The sequence below is a fragment of the Heteronotia binoei genome, chromosome 21 (genome assembly GCF_032191835.1).
Source record: "Heteronotia binoei isolate CCM8104 ecotype False Entrance Well chromosome 21, APGP_CSIRO_Hbin_v1, whole genome shotgun sequence".
Taxonomy (NCBI): domain Eukaryota; kingdom Metazoa; phylum Chordata; class Lepidosauria; order Squamata; family Gekkonidae; genus Heteronotia; species Heteronotia binoei.
Window position 1 is genome coordinate 34,610,650 of NC_083243.1, and position 20,983 is coordinate 34,631,632.

Here is a 20,983-nt window from a genome sequence, read left to right on the forward strand (position 1 = left end):
TACAGATCCACCTAACGGTAAACAGGATCCAAACCACATTTTACCAACTTGTCAACAAGGATAGTATGTGGAACCTTATCAAAAGTCTTACTGAAATCAAGATAAACGATGTCTAGAGCATTCCCCTGATCCAGCAAGGTAGTCAGTTTCTCAAAAAAAGAGATCAGATTAGTCTGACATGACTTGTTTTTGAGAAACCCATGCTGGCTCTTAGTAATCACATCCATTCTTTCTAAATGTTCCAGGGCCAACTGTTTGATGATTTGTTCTAAAACTTTTCCAGGTATAGATGTCAAGCTGATGGGTCAGTAATTACCCAGATTGTCTTTTTTTTCCCCTTGAAGATGGGGACAACATTCGCCCACCTCCAATCTTCCGGCACCTCTCCTGTTCTCCAAGAATTCTCAAAAATAATAGCCAGAGGCTCAGAAATTACATCCGCAAGCTCTTTTAGAACCCTTGGATGCAATTCATCTGGCCCTGAGGACTTAGTTTCATTTAAAGAAACTAGGTTTTTATGTATTACTCCTATGCTGATCCTAGGTTGGAACTTCATACCCTCCTTATATATTCTGTTTTTGCCATGTTGAGCACCGTTTCCCTCAGAAGAGAAGACTGAGGAAAAGTAGGAATTGAGCAGTTCCGCACTCCATTACCTGTTACAATTTCACTTTCTTGCCCTCACAATGGGCCTACCATGTCCTTGCTCTTTTTCTTACACTGAACATAAGAAAACAACTCTTTTTTGTTATTTTTAGCATTTTTGGCCAGCCTAAGCTCATACTGAGCTTTAGCTTTCCTAACTTTTTCTCTACAAGCACTGGTGATTTGTTTATATTCATCCTTGGTTATAAGGCCCTCCTTCCAGTTCCTAAAGGAACCTTTTATATTTCTCAGTTCTTTAGAGAGCTGTTTATGGAGCCACTTCAGCTTCTTTAGGCTTTTTCCATTTTTTCTTCTCATAGGAATCATCTGTGATTGCGCTTTCAGTATTTCGCTTTTAAGAAACTGCCACCCCTCCTGAACCCCCTTCCTCCTAAGTATTTCTGATCATGGGATTTTACCCAGCATAGTTCTAAATTTATCAAAGTTTGCCTTTCTGAAGTCCAACCTATAAGTCTGACTACATATAGCTTTTCCCTTCCCTAAGACTGTAAATTCCAAAATCACATGGTCACTACTGCCCTGGGTGCCCACTGTTTTCACTTCTTCAATCAATTAAGAACATAAGAACATAAGAGAAGCCATGTTGGATCAGGCCAACAGCCCATCAAGTCCAACACTCTGTGTCACACAGTGGCAAAAAATTTTATATACACACATACACTGTGGCTAATAGCCACTGATGGACCTGTGCTCCATATTTTTATCTAAACCCCTCTTGAAGGTGGCTATACTTGTGGCCGCCACCACCTCCTGTTGCAGTGAATTCCACATGTTAATCACCCTTTGGGTGAAGAAGTGCTTCCTTTTATCCGTTTTAACCTTTCTGCTCAGCAATTTCATCGAATGCCCACGAGTTCTTGTATTGTGAGAAAGGGAGAAAAGTACTTCTTTCTCTACTTTCTCCATCCCATGCATTATCTTGTAAACCTCTATCATGTCACCCCGCAGTCGACGTTTCTCCAAGCTAAAGAGTCCCAAGCGTTTCAACCTTTCTTCATAGGGAAAGTGCTCCAGCCCTTTAATCATTCTAGTTGCCCTTCTCTGGACTTTCTCCAATGCTATAATATCCTTTTTGAGGTGCGGCGACCAGAACTGCACACAGTACTCCAAATGAGACCGCACCATCGATTTATACAGGGGCATTATGATACTGGCTGATTTGTTTTCAATTCCCTTCCTAATAATTCCCAGCATGGCGTTGGCCTTTTTTATTGCAGACGCACACTGTCTTGACATTTTCAGTGAGTTATCTACCACGACCCCAAGATCTCTCTCTTGGTCAGTCTCTGCCAGTTCACACCCCATCAACTTGTATTTGTAGCTGGGATTCTTGGCCCCAATGTGCATTACTTTGCACTTGGCCACATTGAACCGCATCTGCCATGTTGACGCCCACTCACCCAGCCTCAACAGATCCCTTTGGAGTTCCTCACAATCCTCTCTGGTTCTCACCACCCTGAACAATTTAGTGTCATCCACAAACTTGGCCACTTCACTGCTCACTCCCAACTCTAAATCATTTATGAACAAGTTAAAGAGCATGGGACCCAGTACCGAGCCCTGCGGCACCCCACTGCTTACCGTCCTCCACTGCGAAGACTGCCCATTTATACTGACTCTCTGCTTCCTATTACTAAGCCAGTTTTTGATCCACAAGAGGACCTGTCCTTTTACTCCACAACTCTCAAGTTTTCTAAGGAGCCTTTGATGAGGAACTTTATCAAAAGCTTTCTGGAAGTCAAGGTAAACAACATCTATCGGGTCGCCTTTGTCCACATGTTTGTTCACCCCCTCAAAGAAATGTAACAGGTTAGTGAGGCAAGATCTTCCCTTGCAGAACCCATGCTGAGTCTTCCTCAATAACCCGTGTTCATCAATGTGCCTACTCATTCTGTCCTTGATAATGGTTTCTACCAACTTTCCCGGTATTGAAGTCAGACTGACTGGCCTGTAATTTCCCAGATCTCCTCTGGAACCCTTTTTAAAGATGGGGGTGACATTTGCTACCTTCCAGTCCTCAGGAACGGAGGCAGATTTCAATGAAAGATTACAGATTTTTGTTAGAAGATCCACAAGTTCAACTTTGAGTTCTTTCAGAACTCTCTGATGTTCCAGAACTCTCTGGAGAAGATCCACAAGTTCAACTTTGAGTTCTTTCAGAACTCTCGGATGTATGCCATCCGGACCCGGTGACTTATTAGTTTTTAATTTGTCTATCAGTTGTAGGACCTCCTCTTTTGTCACCTCAATCTGACTCAGGTCTTTCAACACCCCTTCCAAAATTAGTGGTTCTGGGGCGGGCAAAAAGTTCTCGTCTTCCACAGTGAAGACGGAGGCAAAAAATTCATTTAGCTTCTCAGCCATTTCCCTATCCTCCTTCAGTAATCCTTTTACCCCATGGTCATCCAAGGGCCCCACTGCCTCCCTGGCTGGTTTCCTACTTCTAATATATTTGAAGAAAGTTTTATTGTTGGTCTTTATGTTTTTTGCAATATGCTCCTCATAGTCCCTTTTTGCCTGCCTGATCACAGTCTTGCATTTGATTTGCCACAGCCTGTGTTCCCTTTTACTAATCTCACTTGGACTGGTTTTCCACCGCTTAAAGGAGTCCTTCTTACCTTTTACAGCTTCCATTACTTTGTTTGTTAACCATGCAGGCCTTTTCTTATGCCTGTTTGTGCCTTTCCTAACTTGTGGTATGTATTTTATCTGAGCTTCTAGGATTATAGTTTTAAATAGCGTCCAAGCTTCCCCAAGGGTTTTGACCGTATGTACCTTTCCTTTCAGTTTCCTCCTCACATGCCTCCTCATCTCAGTGTATTTACCCCTTTTAAAGTTAAACGTGGTTGTGGCGGTCTTTTTGGACAACTCCCTATTTATACAAACGGTGAAATCAATAACATTATGGTCACTGCTCCCAAGAGGCGCAATCACTTTTACATCTCTCACCAGGTCTTGGGCATTACTTAGGACCAAATCCAGGATCGCCCCACCCCTGGTAGGTTCTGAGACCATCTGCTCCATAGCACAGTCATTGAGAGCATCAAGAAACTCAATCTCTTTCTCTCGACCAGAACACATATTGACACACACATTCTTTCTTGTTAGTGACAATCAAATCCAAGATAGCAGATCCCCTTGTTTCCTTCTTCACTTTCTGGAAAAGGAAGTTTTCAGCAAGACAAGTCAGGACACTATTTGACTTTTTATTGGACTTCCAATAGATGTCTGGGTAATTGAAATCTCCCATGATCACTGTATCCCTTCTCTTGGAGAACTTTGCAATCTGCTGTAGAAGTATCTCATCCCAGTCCTCTGCCTGACTACAGCAGACCCCCATCACTGTTATTTCTTACTCCTTTTATTTTTACCCAGAGACTCTCAACTGAGCTGCCATGCTCAATTCACATATTTCCTCACAAGTATATACCTCCTTCACATATACTGCTATGCCTCCGCTCTTTCTCATTTGCCTGTCCCTTTTAAACGTTGTACCCCCGAATCCTAATATTCCAGTTGTGAGTGTCATCCCACCAAGTTTCAGTAAGGCCTATTATGTCATAGTCTCCTTCCTTTATTAGGACTTCCAGTTCCTCCTGTTTGTTTCCCATACTCTGTGCATTAGTGTAGAGATATCGGAATCCACATTTTATGCATCCCAAGGGTTTAGTTTCTGTACAAGCCTGCAAGTTAACATTATTTAGCATATGCACCACTCTTTGCACATCTTTAATGTTCTTATCCCCAGTTTATGGCATCACACGAGGCTTTGAATTATTGTCTCGCTCCCCCATAGGGGATCATGAGACGATATGCATGCTGGTTCCTTAAAGCGGACCTGGGACATGAGATGCTATCTCTGGAGCTTCTGGGTCAGAGGTTATGGGCCCGGGAGACTCCAACAGATGGGTTAATGTCAAGATCAGAGGCAGCCATTGTGACTGCTTGCACATGTCCCCCTTCCTACCCAGACCCCATCCCTGTGGCCTTTCCCCCTTGTTTCAGTATTTGGGTCATGAAAGTACCCTAGGATGTGGCTGATAACTTTCTACGATGCCCAAGGCAGAATTCAGATGGCCAATTTGAGCCAATGTAGGCACAGCCCCCAAGCGGATTAAAAAAGCAAGGTCAGAGAGGCACAGCTGCCACCCATCCCACTCTCACACTCACCCCGCCCTCCATCCTCCGACATCTCTGAGATGGATCAAATAGCTACCACTTGAGAAGTGGTAGTTAATTCTTCTGCCGCACTCCATCCGCCTTTCTGGGCGTCTGAACGTGGAAGTGCATAAGTAAGGAGGATTGGTGGTGTGGACCTGCCAATCTGCTCTAGGCTCTCACTGGTATTCTTTTTAAAAAAAAAATTGACCAGAGCATATCAGTGCATGTGAGCATGAGTGCATGGCTACTAAAAATGTATGGGAGAAAAAAAAACCCAAACTGCGCTAAAGGGATAGCGCGCAACAACCATGTGAACACACCAAAGCACTCCCTGTGCGATATATAGGCATACTATGCCGTGGATTTGGCCACTCCATTTTGGGGCAACACAGTTTGATAGATAGATAAATTTATTGTCATTGTTCTCAACAAAAAGAGAGCAACGAAATGAGGTGCTCTTCCACAATGCCTCTGGTGTGTGTGCATCCCAATGCCTTGGGATGCCTCTGGTGTGTTTAAAGCTGCCCATCTGTACCCAAGCCAAGTTTCCCTGGCAGACATGTCAGGGTGCGACAGAGTCATGCATAGGTTGACATTTTGAAAGGCACATCGTTTGAGAGCTGTAACAAATCTGAATAATACGTTTTATGTGTAAGCGTTATCAACTCATTTCAATGCTGGCCTGTGTTTCTTTAGCAGTCAGCATTAAGACTGCAGTGGAATGTTCTGGATGGCCCAGAGAGGTCAGAGAGTGAAGGGAAATTATTCTAAACAGCCAAGGAAGCTTGCTTGATATGATCACTGCCACCTAGGCAATGGAATTAGTTACTATAGTAACCTCAGGTTCCATCATTAATTTTTTTTTTTTTTGGTAGAATGATGACTGTTGGGAGGGAAAGTCTGAAACATGGAGAGAAGAGCAGGAGAAAGGAAGGCTTGAGAGAAGCCTATAAAGAAGCAATCAAAAGGTTGAGTGCTTTCTGTAACACAGGAGATTGGATTGGGAAACAATGTGAGAAACGAGGCTGTGTGTGTATTAAGAGGCTTTTCTGATTCTCTTGTAGAGGTGCTGAAGCAAATGGAGGGGAAGCAAAACAAGGAAGGAAGGAAACCAATGATCGGTTGCATCCAGGGGTGGAATTCTAGCAGGAGCACCTTTGCATACTAGGCCACACACCTTTGATGTAGCCAATCCTCAGTTTACAAAAAAGAGCCTTGTAAGCTCTTGGAGGATTGGCTACATCAGGAGAGCATGGCCTAATATGTCTGTTGTGAGGAGGAAGAGGGAAAGGAGATTGTAAACTGCTCTGAGGCTTCTTTGAGTAGTGAAGGGCGGGGTATAAATCCAATCTCCTCCTCCTCCTCTTCTTCTCCTTCTGTCTTGGAGGTCTCTCATCCAAATACTAATTAGGGCTGACCCTGATTAGCTGCTGAGTTCTGATGAGATTGGGCTGTACCATGCTGCTTTGCCTCTCCATGGGGTGCTTAGGGAGAGATTAAATCTTTCCCCCTTCCCATGCTGTTCCTTTGAGATCTCCAGCTAAAAACATCAGGAAGTAAGTGAAATGAAAGGCCTCCTCCTAACTCCAGCTGGGTCCAGAGGAGGGCGACAAAGATGGTGAGGAGTCTGGAGACCAAGTCCTATGAAGAAAGGTTGAAGGAGCTGGGCATGTTTAGCCTGGAGAGGAGGCAGCTGAGAAGTGATATGATCACCATCTTCAAGTACTTGAAGAGCTGTCATATAGAGCAGTGGCTTCCAACCTTTCTGGCACCAGGGACCAGTTTAATGGAAGACAATTTTTCCACAGACCAGGGGCAGGGGGGACATATTCCTGCGGTTTCTACCACCTCAGGCTGCCCCCCCCCCTGTAAACCAAAATGCCCTCAAAACGAGGATGGGGAATTGTCACGTGGGCACCTGGCTTAATCAGGATCTTTTATCTATGTATACAAGATCCATGTCCAGAAATTAATGCTTAAATTTACCAAGGACTCTAATTAAGTAAAACAAGTAAAAATTATTCCAGAAAAATATAGGCATACATACAAGGCAATGTGCTCATGAAACATACATACAGTCCTAAGAAAAATAGAGAGATATATAGAGACAACACATGGATAGACAAACAGGGTGATAATTACCGATCGTAGTCTTCAAGGAAGGCTCCAATGGCAACGAAAGAGGATGGAGGAAATAGGACCCTCAGCTGATTAGGAATCGGGGATGGATCTAGACAGTGGAACTGAGGTACTGCTAGATGCACACATGTGGGGAGTTGTGTTACAGGTTATAAAGACTACCTTGAGCCTTTAGGGGATGGGAGGTACAGGGATGGAAAAGGGGGAGGCTCTGCAGTGACCATAAGGTCACTGGACTTCTGCAATAGCCAATAGCAAGTTAATTGGTGGCACCTAATTGGGTGCCCATAACTGACCAATGAACAAGCTTGGGCCCTGGTTACCTGATTGGACTTCCAGGTAACCATGGGCCAGGGAAGGGATGCTCCAGGATGGGGAAAAGAATGGGGGAAATCACTGGGTGGAGGGGTGCTTAAGACTATTAAACTTATCTAAAAAGATGACAATAGATGGCCAAATGGCTACCTAACGTAACACCCAATTTACACAAAGGAACTTGTGTAACTTGTGTAAACTGTGAAGATGGTCTTCCTTTTCTTCAGTCTTCTTCTTTGCACCAGTCTTTGTCCTAAGTTCCATTTGGACAAAGGCTTAGGCGGTCCGGCAGGGTCCATGCCTAAATAAGCTTGATGGCCTCATGGATGGGTGACATCTGTTGAGTACGTGAGCCTCCCTCTTGGCTGAAATGGAGTCTTGGTACTGCTGGAAGATAGCTGGTGTTAGCCTCCCAAAATGGATTCTATGGTCAAGGGTGAAAACCGCATGGCCTGGATAGCTCTTAGCGGCGCACCTTCTTCCGCTCCAACGATAGAGATGGTGTTCACACAAAGCGACTGGAAACCATCTGTTCTTCTTGTTAGCACGCCTCAGGAAACACGGAGTGCTTCTTTAGCGTTGTGGCTGTTAGTACTCATAAGTCCTTTCCAGTCTGGCAGCCAAACCCACGTTCTCTTAGCAGATGTGTGTGAGTTCAGTCTCTAGGCGGGTGACTCCGGGCAACCAGGCGGGTGACTACGATGTTCTGAATATTAGGGGTATTTTCTTACACCCCACCCATGCTCCATCCCTGCCCCTCATGGGGGTCTTTAAATGGGGGAAGGGGGAGACTGGGGCTGCTTCTGCCGCCTCCCTGCTAGGCAGCCAGGTGGCAGAAGTGGCCAATCTGCCTCCATCTCCCATTTAAAGACCCTTACTGATCAGCTGATTGGTGGGGGTCTATAAATGAGGGGTAGACCTCACTCCAAGACCCCGGGTGGGTGGAAGGGGCAGCGGGGCTGCTCTTTCTTGCTCTGAAGCTGCCTCCCCTGCAAGGGCCACGCTGCCTCTTTCATTCACCTGGGTCCTGGTCAGGCGGAAGAGGTGGTGCCATGCCTCTGCCTCGCAGCCCGGTTGCTAAATGGCCACAGACCATTACCGATCCGTGTCCCAGGGGTTGGGAACCCCTGATATAGAGGATGATGTAGTATTATTTTCTGTGCCCCAGAAGATAGGACCAGAACCAATGGGTTGAAATTAAATCAAAAGAGTTTCCGGCTCAACATTAAGAAGAACTTCCTGATCGTTAGAGTGGTTCCTCAGTGGAACAGGCTTCCTCGGGAGGTGGTGGGCTCTCCTTCCTTGGAGGTTTTTTAAACAGAGATTAGCTGGCCATCTGACAGCAATGCTGATTCTGTGAATTTAAGGGAAGGTATTTGTGAGTTTCCTGCATCGTGCAGTATTGCCTATTCAGACTGCTGGACTAGATGACCCTGGAGGTCCCTTCCAACTCTACGATTCTATGGTGCTAAGACCTTGGAGAGATGCTGCCAGTATAAGTAAACAAGACTGGCCTTGACATATGACTCATGAGGATGTCTTATACTGAATTAGGCCATTGGCCCATTAAGATTAACCCCTCCCCCAAGGAGTTACACATAACTCATGAAGCTACTCAGACCATTGGTCAATCAGTTTCAGCCGGGCCTTTTCTGTAGCAGGAACTCCTTTGCATATTAGGCTACACACCCCTGATGTAGTTGATCCTTCAAGAGCTTACAGGGCTCTTAGTACAGGGCCAACTGTAAGTTCCAGGAGGATTGGCTACAACAGGGGGTGTGGCCTAATATGCAAAGGAGTTCCTGCTAAAAAAAACACACCTGATTCAGTATTGCCTATTCAGACTGGCAGTGGCTCTCCAGGGTCTCTAGCACAGGTCCTTCACATCACCTACTTCCTCATCCTATAAACGAGAGATGTTGGGGATTGGACCTGGGGGCTTCGGCATGCCAAGCAGATGTTCTACCACTGAGCCACAGTCTTTCCCCCAAGGTCAGAGTCAACATAAGGAAGACTCATGTGATATAACTTGCTGCAACTTCTCCATCTGCTGTTAACCTTGGTGGGGGGAAATGCAAAACAACCTTCTCTTACCTTGTAAAGAAAGTGGAAGCTGGGGGATCTGTTTTTAGACCCAAACTGCTGTGTGCAGATGCAGTAGGTGAAAGATGACTGCCTGGACCATTTTCAAAGGCGGCTCCCAAATGGGAAGGGGACTGAAGTTACGGTAGGAAGTCTGTCTCCCATCCTCACCCCCTGCTTCCCAATGTGTGTATATCCCTATTTCAAATGTGGCTACATTTTAAGCTTTATATTTCGGCATTAGGATACAGAACATTTTATTGCCAGTCCCCTTTAAGTATGGGGATTTGCCTTTTTCACTGCCCGTGCATACTGACTTGATGTGGTATGGCTAAATGGTTCTCAATGGTTGTATGAATAACATTAGCAATACATAAATATACAGATATTGACAGGTTCTCTCTCCCTCCCTGTTGCCATGATAGATGAGTATACTGTAATTGTCAGCTTGAATGCCTCATTTTTACGGGTTTTTACATGAGATACAAGTTCAGTCCTTGAGTTCCCAGATACAACAGCATATATTTACAAGCATATGTGCTAATGTAAGTGTGAGGGTTGTAGTTTCCAGCAGAAGAAATGAGCTCTCTCTCTCTCTCTCTCTCTCTCTCTCTCTCTCTGGAGGGGAAGGAGCTGTGGCTCAGCAGAAGAGCCTCTGCTTGGCATGGAGAAGGTCCCAGCTTCAATCCCCAGCAGCTCCAGTTGAAAAGGACCAGGCACTATTCAATGTGAACGATCTCTGCCTGAGACCACGGACAGCCACTGCCAATCTGAGTAGACAATACTGACCTTAAGAACATAAGAGAAGCCATGTTGGATCAGGCCAATGGCCCATCCAGTCCAACACTCTCACACAGTGGCTAAAAAAAACCAGGTGCCACCAGGAGGTCCACCAGTGGGGCCAGGACACTAGAAGCCCTCTCACCAAGAATACAGAGCATCACTGCCCCAGACAGAGAGTTCCAACAATACACTGTGGCTAATAGCCACTGATGGACCTCTGCTTCATATGTTTGTCCAAACCCCTCTTGAAGCTGGCTATACTTGTAGCTGCCACCACCTCCTGTGGCAGTGAATTCTATGTGTTAATCACTCTTTGGTGGAAGAAGTACTTTCTTTTATTCCTTCTAACCCAACTGCTCAACAATTTCATTGAATGTCTACGAGTTCTTGTATTGTGAGAAAGGGAGAAAAGGGCTTCTTTCTCTACCTTCTCTATCCCATCCATAATCTTGTAAACCTCTATCATGTCACCCCTCAGTTGACATTTCTCCAAGCTAAAGAACCTCAAGCACTTTAACCTTTCTTCATGAGCAAAGTGTTCCAACCCTTTAATCATTCTAGTTGCTCTTTTCTGGACTTTTTCCAATGCTATAATATCTTTTTTGAGGTATGGTGACCAGAATTGTACACAGTTTTCCAAATGAGGCTGCACCATCTTGATGGACCATTGATCTAATTCAGCATAAGACAGCTTCATGTGTGTGTTATCCAACAGAGCAAGAATCTATAACACAGATACACAAACAGGAACACAGACACACAGAAACATTATATGTTGTGTCAGTAGAGTTACCAGCTCCAGGTTGGGAAAGACCTGGAGATTTGAAGGGGGGAGGCTGAGAAGGGCAGGGTTAGAATCATAGAATTATAGTGTTGGAAGGGCTCTCCAGGGTCATCTAGTCCGACCCCCTGCACAATGCAGGAAACCCACAAATACCTACCGCAAAGGTTTGAGGAGGGAAGGGACTTTAGCTGGGTATAATGCCATATGGCATAGAGTCCACCTTCCAAAGCAGCTGTTTTCTCTAGGTGAAGTGATCCCCCAAACAGTGGTGATATCAGGGTGTTTGGCCTAATATGCAAATGAGTTCCTGCTGGGCTTTTTCTACACCCCCCCCATGCCTGTCACCTGGAGAGCAGTTGAAATCCCAAAAGATCTCCCTCTGCCCCCTAGAGGCTGGCTTCGCTATTTGTCAGTCCATTTTTGAGGTGGCAGAGAGCAGGGTGAGGGAGCTAGAGGAATGTCTCTGCTGAAATCTTTTTAGCTGTTTGCCCTGGAATGGGGAGGTAAAGAGACTTTCGCTTGCTTCTCAGCTCACTCGGAATTTGGTGGGCAGGGAAAAACTTCCCAACATGCCAGCCCTCACTCAGTTCAGAAACACAGATCCTGTAAGGAACTAGTTGGTGACCACAGCTGGGGAGACTGCACACATTGCTGCTGGCAGATAGATATTATGCACACAAACACATACACACACAGACTCAGACTCAGACAAGCCTGGTTGGTTCCCCCAGTATATTTATCACTGATGTGCTAATTAATGCTTTCTTACACTGGCGTTCATTAGCTGACCAAACAAATGTATAATCAAAAATTTAATGTAAAAGCCTGGGCCCATTCTGTTTATGTTCCTTAATTTCCCATGGTTTGTGTATGCAGGCATACAAGTTTTTTTTTAAAAAATTATGTGGACAAAGTGGAAGACAGTGGAATACCTTTTAGTGGGCAGAATTGACTTACAGTCATTATTTCCATGCAATGAACGCATGAAGCTGCCTTACAGTGAATCAGACCCTTGCTCCATCAAGGGCAGTATTGTCTATTCAGACTGACAGAGGCTTTCCAGGGTCTCAGACAAAAGTCTTTCTCATCACCTATTGCCTGGTCCTTTTAATTGGAGATGCCGGGGATTGAACCTAGGGCCTTCTGTATGCTAAGAAGAAGCTCATCCCCTGAGTCACAGCCCCTCCCCTAATGCCATGTTCCTTTGTCTGCAGTGTTTGGTCAATACAGTATGTTGGTTTACCATGCTTCCACAGCTGATGTTTTATAAAGTTTTACAAAGTCTTACATTGTCCCTCAAAGACAGGGGGGTTTTTTAGTCTCTTAATTTGAACTGTGAATCTAACTGAAGGTCGAAATGAAGTGAAGAAATAGATAAAATGCAGCCCCACAAACGAAGAAGGGATGGTGATGAATCTGTACTTCCTGATTCTAAACAAACTATCTGTACTTCCTGATTCTAAACAAAGTGAGGACTTTTTTCCACAGCTACCCTAGAATCAGCTGATGCCTTCCAAATACCTCTTTCCAACCACTTTTCCTTGTAGGAGAGGACACCATTGACCTTTCTGAGAGTATATACTTTGATTTACCACCTGTAACACCCAGCAGTGGATTAATTAACAGCGATAATGAAGCTCCTGACTCCTCTGTTATCCACCCCAAGGCAGCTTCTCTGGTCAACAAAACCCCTGCAGACTTGCTCCTCTTGGTGGCTAAATCAATGGACTATTGGCAGAAGACTAAATTCCCTACATTCAAAACTTGAGAATGTTGCTGAGTCACTATCAAGTTCAGTCAGAGACAAGGATGCCGGAAAAACAATTAAACTGATAAGCCCTCACCTCCACAGACATCGAGTTTGAATCATCTTAAGCATGACCTTGATAGTCAAACTACTGCAGATTTGAGGTCGTTTAGTTTTTATCATCAACAACCCAAGCAAACAGCCCAAGACACATGGCAGCTGACTCGGCAACCTTATTCAGTTTTCTTGACTGTTTGTAAATCCAGAGGAGCGCTTCTGTCATGGAAGACCCCTATCCTGGTCAGGAGACACTTACATAATTTTTTTTGCTCCCAAACTGGAATTGTAGACTTAAGGTCGGTAGAATTGCTGCATAGCCTATTTCCAACTCAAAGGGTCCTTTTATCATTTAACAGTTCAACCTTACCTAACTTAATTTTTAAGGAAAAAGCTTACCTAAAGTCAAAAGGGATTTTTCCTACACTGCAGCAAACTGACTTTCAATTACTCCTCCTACAACTCCATTAAAAATAATTTAAAATAATTTCCCGGAACATTGCAGGATGGAGGAGTAAGGTTAATGATGCGGATTTTCTTAGTTATTTAAAAAGTTTTGATATCATACTTTTGCAGGAAACATGGTCTCAGAATGTGATCCAATTAGAAGGATTCAATTCCTTCTGTCTCCCAGCCTATAGAGTCAAACCTAAAGGTGGTTTTTAAGTTGGGCTGTCTATTTTCATTTCCTTATCATTAAACTGTAGAGCTACTATGTTACCATTGGATACTTATTCTGAAGAAGCTGTCAAACTTGATTTTGAAAGCTCCATTTTGATTATTGTTAATCTATATGTGTCCCCTGCCCTAGATAGCCATGCCCTTTCACAACATTGGGAACATTTGTCTATTTTTTATGGGAACATTAGAACAGAAATTTCCCTCTGCTGAAATTATTCTGGCTGGGGATTTTAATGCGAGAGTAGACAGGGACCACCTGATATTTTCAGAGCTCTTGAAGTCAACAAGAATGACACCCTTCCCCTCTTTTTTCCTCAGAGAGATTATCTAAAGACTGCTACATAAATTCGGCTGGCCTACATTTCACTAAATTTTGTCTTTAGAATATGGCTGAATGGACTTACTTGTTTCCCTAAAGCCAGCGAATTCACTTTTGTTTCTATAATAGGATGTAGCATAATTGATTACTTTCTAGTGTCTCCTCTTTTGGAATCTTGCGTTTTGAACTTTGAGATTGATGATTTTGTTATTAGTGACCACTTGCCTCTGATCCTAACACTCAGAACCAACCTTTTTGCTGCCCCTTTCCATCCACCAGTTTCTCTGACCTCTGAACCAGAAATCTTACCTAAAATTGTATAGAATGACCATTCTATGCAGGTGGCATCTCATCTACTTTAACTCAGATCTTTTTCTGATCTTAGAGTCTCTATAATTGATAGCATGGATCCCACATCAAAGATCTCAGCTTACAATACTCTGATTTCCCATTTTTCTCAGTCACTCAGTATGAAACTTAATCATTCCACAAAGAGCAATAGGGGCATCAACTCTTTGTTCACTGAAGACTGCAGAGTATTAAAAACTCAATTACGTAATATCTATAGCCAATTCTGAATTTCTAACAACCCCTATTTTCTTTTAGAGTACTTCCAGGTAAAAAAACAGCTAAGGGAGAGCATGACAAGGAAAAAATTAGAGCATTTGCACCATCAGTGGGATCAACTATACCAAGCCACTATTCTAAACAATTCTAACCTAAGGGTTTGAATGTGTGGGGCCTCTCCCCATGTCTGTGATTCCATCATGTGCATAGTTTCAATATTTCTCTGACTTGTTTCAGCAAAACCAAGATTGTATCATTAAGCCATGTGATTTTTGGGTTTTCCGGGTTATGGTGCCTTGAGTTCAGGGGTGTCCGCGGATCGTCCTCCTGCAGCACCTTTGAATAAGGCGGTTGGAGGCACCCTCATAGAAAGACCTTGGAGGGGTTTTCCTTCGGCATGGAACTTTTGCAGGAAGCCAGAGACATAGCAGCGGCTGTTCCTGACCTTCTTCCGTGTTCCGATGCTCCGCTGCCATGATAGCTGACACAGCAGAAAAAGGTGATCACCTGACTGTTTTCTTTCTCTTCTTTTAATAAGCTTCTGATGTATTGCTTCTCTACCCCAAGCACGGCAATTCTACTTGGCAAGTAAGTGTGCTTTTAATACCACTGGCTAACAAATCATTTTGCATAACAGCAAGCGGTGGCTCAAAGGAAGGGAAAGAGGTCAACTGCACGCCTACTTTTCCTGTGAACGAGGCTTCGAAAAGTTAAAGAGCAACTTTAACTATTGGTAACAATCTGAATTGGACTGAATACAAATATCTAAATCGACCCAGATCATAATTGGATATATGCTTAAGAGACTATTATTTGGCTGCAATATGGTCTGAACAAAAACGAGATATATTTTAGAGAGATTTGTTTCTGGCATCCAACTGCAACTGAAATGATAACATTCAGAATCACAGCTGGAAGAGACTTGGAATGACAGACTGAGTCCTTAAACTACTTTTCAACTTGGACTAAGAGACTGAGTTTGCTGACAGAGAAAAATGGCACTGCCTAGCGAAATGTTTTATAAAAAAGACATACTACAGAGTATTACTTCTCTGAAACAGGATCTTGGTTTATTAATGCAGTTGATTAACAAACAAATGGGAGCTCTTTTGTTGAAAGCTAGTGAAAACTTAAATCTACATGAGCAGAGTGCTAAAGAGATCATGATGATGTCCATGGAATTGGAAGGGGAGAGTGATCCACTGTGAAATGAACAAAAGAAAACCAAAATGGAACCTTATGGTGCAGTTAAAAAACAAGACTGGAAATCGAGACTGATTGAAGTTTTGCTGAGAGGAACAAATGGCGTTAAATTTTTTCTACTGCTACCGAGAGGGCTGATTGCATTGAGGAGAGAGAAGGTGTATCTTAGCCAACAAATCAAGAAATTTTTTTCAGGAAGAAGAATTCTTGAACTCTCTTTCTCTTTGCAGATAGTCGGATATGGAATTTTTAACAAGAACTGGCATGCGATTTTAAAAGGCAAAGTGTGATGTTTGGGTTATATTATGTTCTTTTTTCTAGAATAATATGGATATAAGAGCTAAAGGAACGAAAAGTTCAGGAAAAATTCTAATTTGGATTAAATTTTAAGAAGGTAGATAATGTAATTAACTTGCAATTTGGCAGATTCTGTGGGTAGTTGGATATGGAACTCACAATAAGAACTTATATATGATTTTAAAAGGCTGTGAGATTTTGGGGCTATATTCTTAAGACGCTAGATAATATAACCATCTTCCAACCTGGTAGATTTGCATTTAATAGATAAAGATATTTGTCTCTTATACGCGTTGTAATGATGATATTGTCAAACTTACAAGCGAGTTCGTATTTTCGATAGGGTTGAGCTAAGTAATAAAAATCAAGATATGGAAATTATCTTAGGAAGAAGGGTCGCTGATTTGTTGTTTCCTCTGTGGATATTTAAATATGGAATTTTTAATAAGAATCGATATGCGATTTTAAAAGGTCAAGTGAGATCTTAAGAATGGAAAGGTTTTGTTAAAATGTTAGATTTATTTATTTATTTTATTACTTTGCATTTATATCTCGCCCTCTCCGCAAGCGGACTCAGGGCGGCTTACAGTGTCATAAAAACAATCAATAAACAGTTAATTTGGATCAATTGTTAAGAGGGCAGGCAACACAATTATTTTTATCTGGTCGATCTGCTTTTAATATGTCTGTTTGGAGAAATTGTACATACTGAGACAGATAAATTATATTTTATTTTTAGCTTGTTTATGTTTATGCTAGGATGATATTGTTAAATTAACAAGTCTGCTTGTGCCTTCATGATATTTCATATGCTCATTCTAATGTTGATATTGTTAAATCAATAAGTTAGTCTGTGCTTCCAATATGGTTAAGTTTAGCCAGCCAGCTCTGTGTTGAGACTGTTTTGATTTTTCTCTTATATTTTTACATGTTGAAGAAGAACTGTTTAGACTTATATTTTAAGTAATAGTTTAGTAAAAAATGCTATAATAAAAGATTAAGATGGTAAAATATATTTGTCATCTGAAATAACTGAAACGGTTGCTTTATTCTTGAGTCTGGTAATCAAGGATCAATTGTCCAATGTATATTTCTGTAGCTGTTTGTTTGTTTATAATCTGATATATGCCAATAAAGGCTTTTGATTGATTGATACACTCAAAGTTCCCGCGCTTGAACATCATTGGATCATTTGAACCAGCAGGGGCTAACTATTGGTCCAAGGAAGCAGAGATTTGGATCCTGCTTCCCATTATTTCAGTGCCCCAAGCTCAGTCCTAAAAGGCGCCAATGAGCAAGGCAGGAACTAGCAACCTTAAAACACAGTATCCAATACACAACACTTTCATTTTAGGATTCAAAGTGGGGGGCTAGCATAAGGTCTCCCACCCGGGCACTGCTGAGCCTTAGTTTTCGCACTTTTTAGGAATCTGGAGTCTGTTTTGAAACCATTCTGCTTTGATCAAGAGAAAGTTGCAGAAAGGAGAGACCAGAAGGGAAGTTCTACAGATTTTCAGAATTTCATTCTGCAGATGCTCAGAGGCAAGCAGCATCTTCCCAAACCTTCCTATCCTCTGTGTGAATAATAATAATAATAATAAATCCTGCAAGGGCTAAATCACAAAAGTGTGCAAAGAGAAATCAAAGAGAAACTGAAGAGGAATTCTTCTTTGAAAGAGGAAAAGAGAATAAGAGGGATCGATGGCTATATCTTTTTTTAAAAAGTGAATTTCAGAAAAAGAAATCTCACTCCCCTTATCAATGTTATTTTCTACCATTCCTGGGAACATTGGATTACATAAATGTCTAGCTGACATCCAGCGAGCCATTCCTGTTTGTGCAGAGCCCTGTCCACAAGTTACAGTGAATGTGCATACAGTCTCGATTTGCTGAGGGGCTGCAGATAAGGAAAAGACAAGGGAGATGGCTAAAGTGACAGTGGAGGAGGACTCAGATGAATCTGATAAAGCATGGTCTAAAGTTCATTTTAGAGCATAGATCATGGCAGCTGTGGCCAAGAGTGCCTTTCACCATCTTTGCTGGTGAGCCAGCTAGAGCCCTTCATGGGCAATAAAGATCTTGCCACTGTACTGCATGCCTTCATATCATATAGAATAGATTGCTGCAGTGCTCTCTACTTGGGGCTGCCTTTGAAAACCGTCTGGTAGCTACAGTTGTTGCAGCCAGAATGTTAACTCAAGTGGGTCAAAGGGACCATATCACTTAGGGATGCCAATGCTGGGTTGGGAAATTTAGGGGTGGACCCTGGGAAGAGAAGAGTTCAGGGGTGGGAAGGACCTTAGCAGGGTATAATGGCATGTAAACCACCCTCCAAAGCAGCCTTTTTCTTTAAGGAAAGGAATCGTTATAGTCTGAAGATCAATTTTCATTTCAAGGTATCTCAAGGACCTACCTGGAGGTTGGCCTCTCCAATGTCACTACAGTCTTGTTCCATCTACACTGGGTCCCAATATACTCCCAGGACCAGTTCAAGTTGATACTGACCTTTAAAGATCTATACAGCTTGAGGACTGTATACTGTAGGGACAGCCTTCTCCCATATAAATTTACCCTACATAGGGTATCCCTGCCATCTGTGGCTAGACAGGTAGCAATCCATGACAAAATTCTTGAATTCCCTTCTCAGGGAAATATGTCTGTTTCCCTTTATTGTTGTCTTCAGGGCTTTTTTGTAACAGGAACTCCTTTGCATATTAGGCCACACACCCTTAATGTAGCCAATCTTCCTGGAATTTACAGTAGGCCCTGTACTAAGAACTGTGTAAGCTTTTAGAGCATTGGCTACATCAGGGGTGTGTGGCCTAATATGCAAAGGAGTTCCTGCTACAAAAAAAGTCCTGTTTGTCTTACATCAGAGTGTGAAGACTTTTCTGCTGTTTGGCATACTCCCAGTAACTATTATTGGCCCTCATCTCTGTTTTTTGGTGTGAGTTCTGTTTATATGGTTTATTGAATTATTATTATTATTATTATATATATATATATACACACACACACACACACACTTAATTTAATTTAAATATTTTTAATGTTGGAATATTTCTATAGTTGATGTTCCTTATGACCCAATTTGGATGGAAATGAAACACAGAAAATGTTTTAAATAAAATTAATAAATAAAAAAGTTAAAACAAAATGTTAGCTCCCAAAGGAAGCAGGTTTTTGACTGGAATGGAAATTCACATAGAAGTGCAAATGGGATGATTTATATCAAATCAAACCACTGGACCATTTTGCTCAGTATTGCTCAGTATTGACCATTCTGATTAGCAGCCACCCTGCCAGGGTGTCAGGCATGTCTTTTCAGTAGAGCTGAACCTGAAACCTACACCAATAGGGTTGCCAGCACTGTCTTAGCAAATCTGAGGAGATTTTAAGGCAGAGCCTGATGAGGGTGGACTTTGAGAAATGAAATATCATGTCAATTCCAGGTAAAGCTCTAGGAATTTCCCCTAAGCTCTAAGATAAAGACCACAGAGACATGGGGAAGTCCTAGAATGTCACAATGGATGCCCTTTTTTTCCTCCTCAGGTTCTCAAGGGTCAAGAATTGAGCATGGAGGCATGGGTTTGCCCACCATGTGTTGACAAAAGACAAGCCCATGTGCAAAATAGCATGTTCTCTTCTACTGGCACATCTAACAAAGTGATCTCTAATTCACAAAAGCTTAGGCTTCAATACATTTTGCTAGCTTACGGTACTTCTGAACTTTAGCTTAATTTTGCCCCTCCTTAGGAAATGAAAAGATCATGCTTGAGAATGTTTGGAATTGTCATTCTGCAGGTAAAAACTTTTTTTTATTCTCCATCAGCCTTAAATTTGGGTGTTGCACAACTATGCAGTCTATACCTCCCAGCAACAGGATATTCCAAAGAAGGCATTTTCCCCCAATTACCTTCCAGCCTACTGGACCAGGCATGATGAGTAAATTGTCTGTACTTCAGTTTCTATTTGCTAGCTTTTCTGTTTTCCATATCATTCCCAGTGGACATGTGCTGGCAGATGCTGAATGGAAAAAAGCCAGAGAGAGCTGGATGGCAAACCTATGCTGCAATTTCTCAGTCACTCACACTCTCCAGGTCCCTCCACCCACCCACCCAGGCTTCCATTGCTGAATGGAACTCTGAAGCTGCTGCTGCTGAAACAGATTGGCTTTAGAACAGGAAGTTGGAAGTTGGAGTGTTTGTTTAGGCAACTTAGCAGCAACACTTAAAAAAAAAAAAACCACCTCCCCAAGACAGTCAGGTAGCCCAAGAAGAATAGTTTGGTTCCGTTGCTTCATAAAATCTTGACTGCTCCCAAAGGTTGTGTCTGCAAAAGCAGGGAAACCAAAGCCAGACAGAACAGAAGAGCAATGTGGCTGCAGCTCAGTGATAGAGCATCATCAGCTTTGCATCTAGAAGGTCCTGGAAGTTCAATCCCCAGCATCTCCAGTTAAAAGGACCAGGCAGTAGGTAACGTGAAATACTTCCATCTAAAACCCTAGAGAGCTACTGCAAGACAAAGCAGGCAATATTGCCCATGACTCACCAATGATCTGACACAGCAGTCCTCTACACAGGACCACTCTATGCATTGGCTGAATGTACAGAGAATGGGAGATAGTGTGGGCACAGCGGCCCCACTCCATGGCACCAATGTAAGCATCTATGCATACAATCCCTCCCTGTGATCAGAGTTGCTGCTTTCCAAGTGTTTATGATCATGGGCCCTGTGAGAGCTCATACAGTTCCGCAGGGCCTGTAAGACGGCACTCTTCCACCAGGCATTTGCAAACTAGATTGTTGGCTACTACAGTCCTCAGGGAACGTCTGGACCACCTCTTGCAAGCTCCCCTGAAGCAGCAGCGGAAAGGAACATCTAAGGTCTGTTAACAGAGAACATAACTTTGAATTTAAGGCCATAGCATCAAAATGTTAACTTTTATGTTTTAAATGGTTTTATGGCTTTTATGTCTTTATATGTTTTATACTCATGCATACGCATATATGTGGCCACTATGAAAGGTTTGGCCAGGGCTATTTTCACAGCAGGAACTCCTTTGCATATTAGGCTACACCCCCCTGTTGTAACCAATCCTCCAAGAGCTTACAGTACGTTCTGAAAGAAGAGCCCTGTAAGTTCCTGGAAGATTGGCTACATCAGGGAGGTGTGGCCTAAT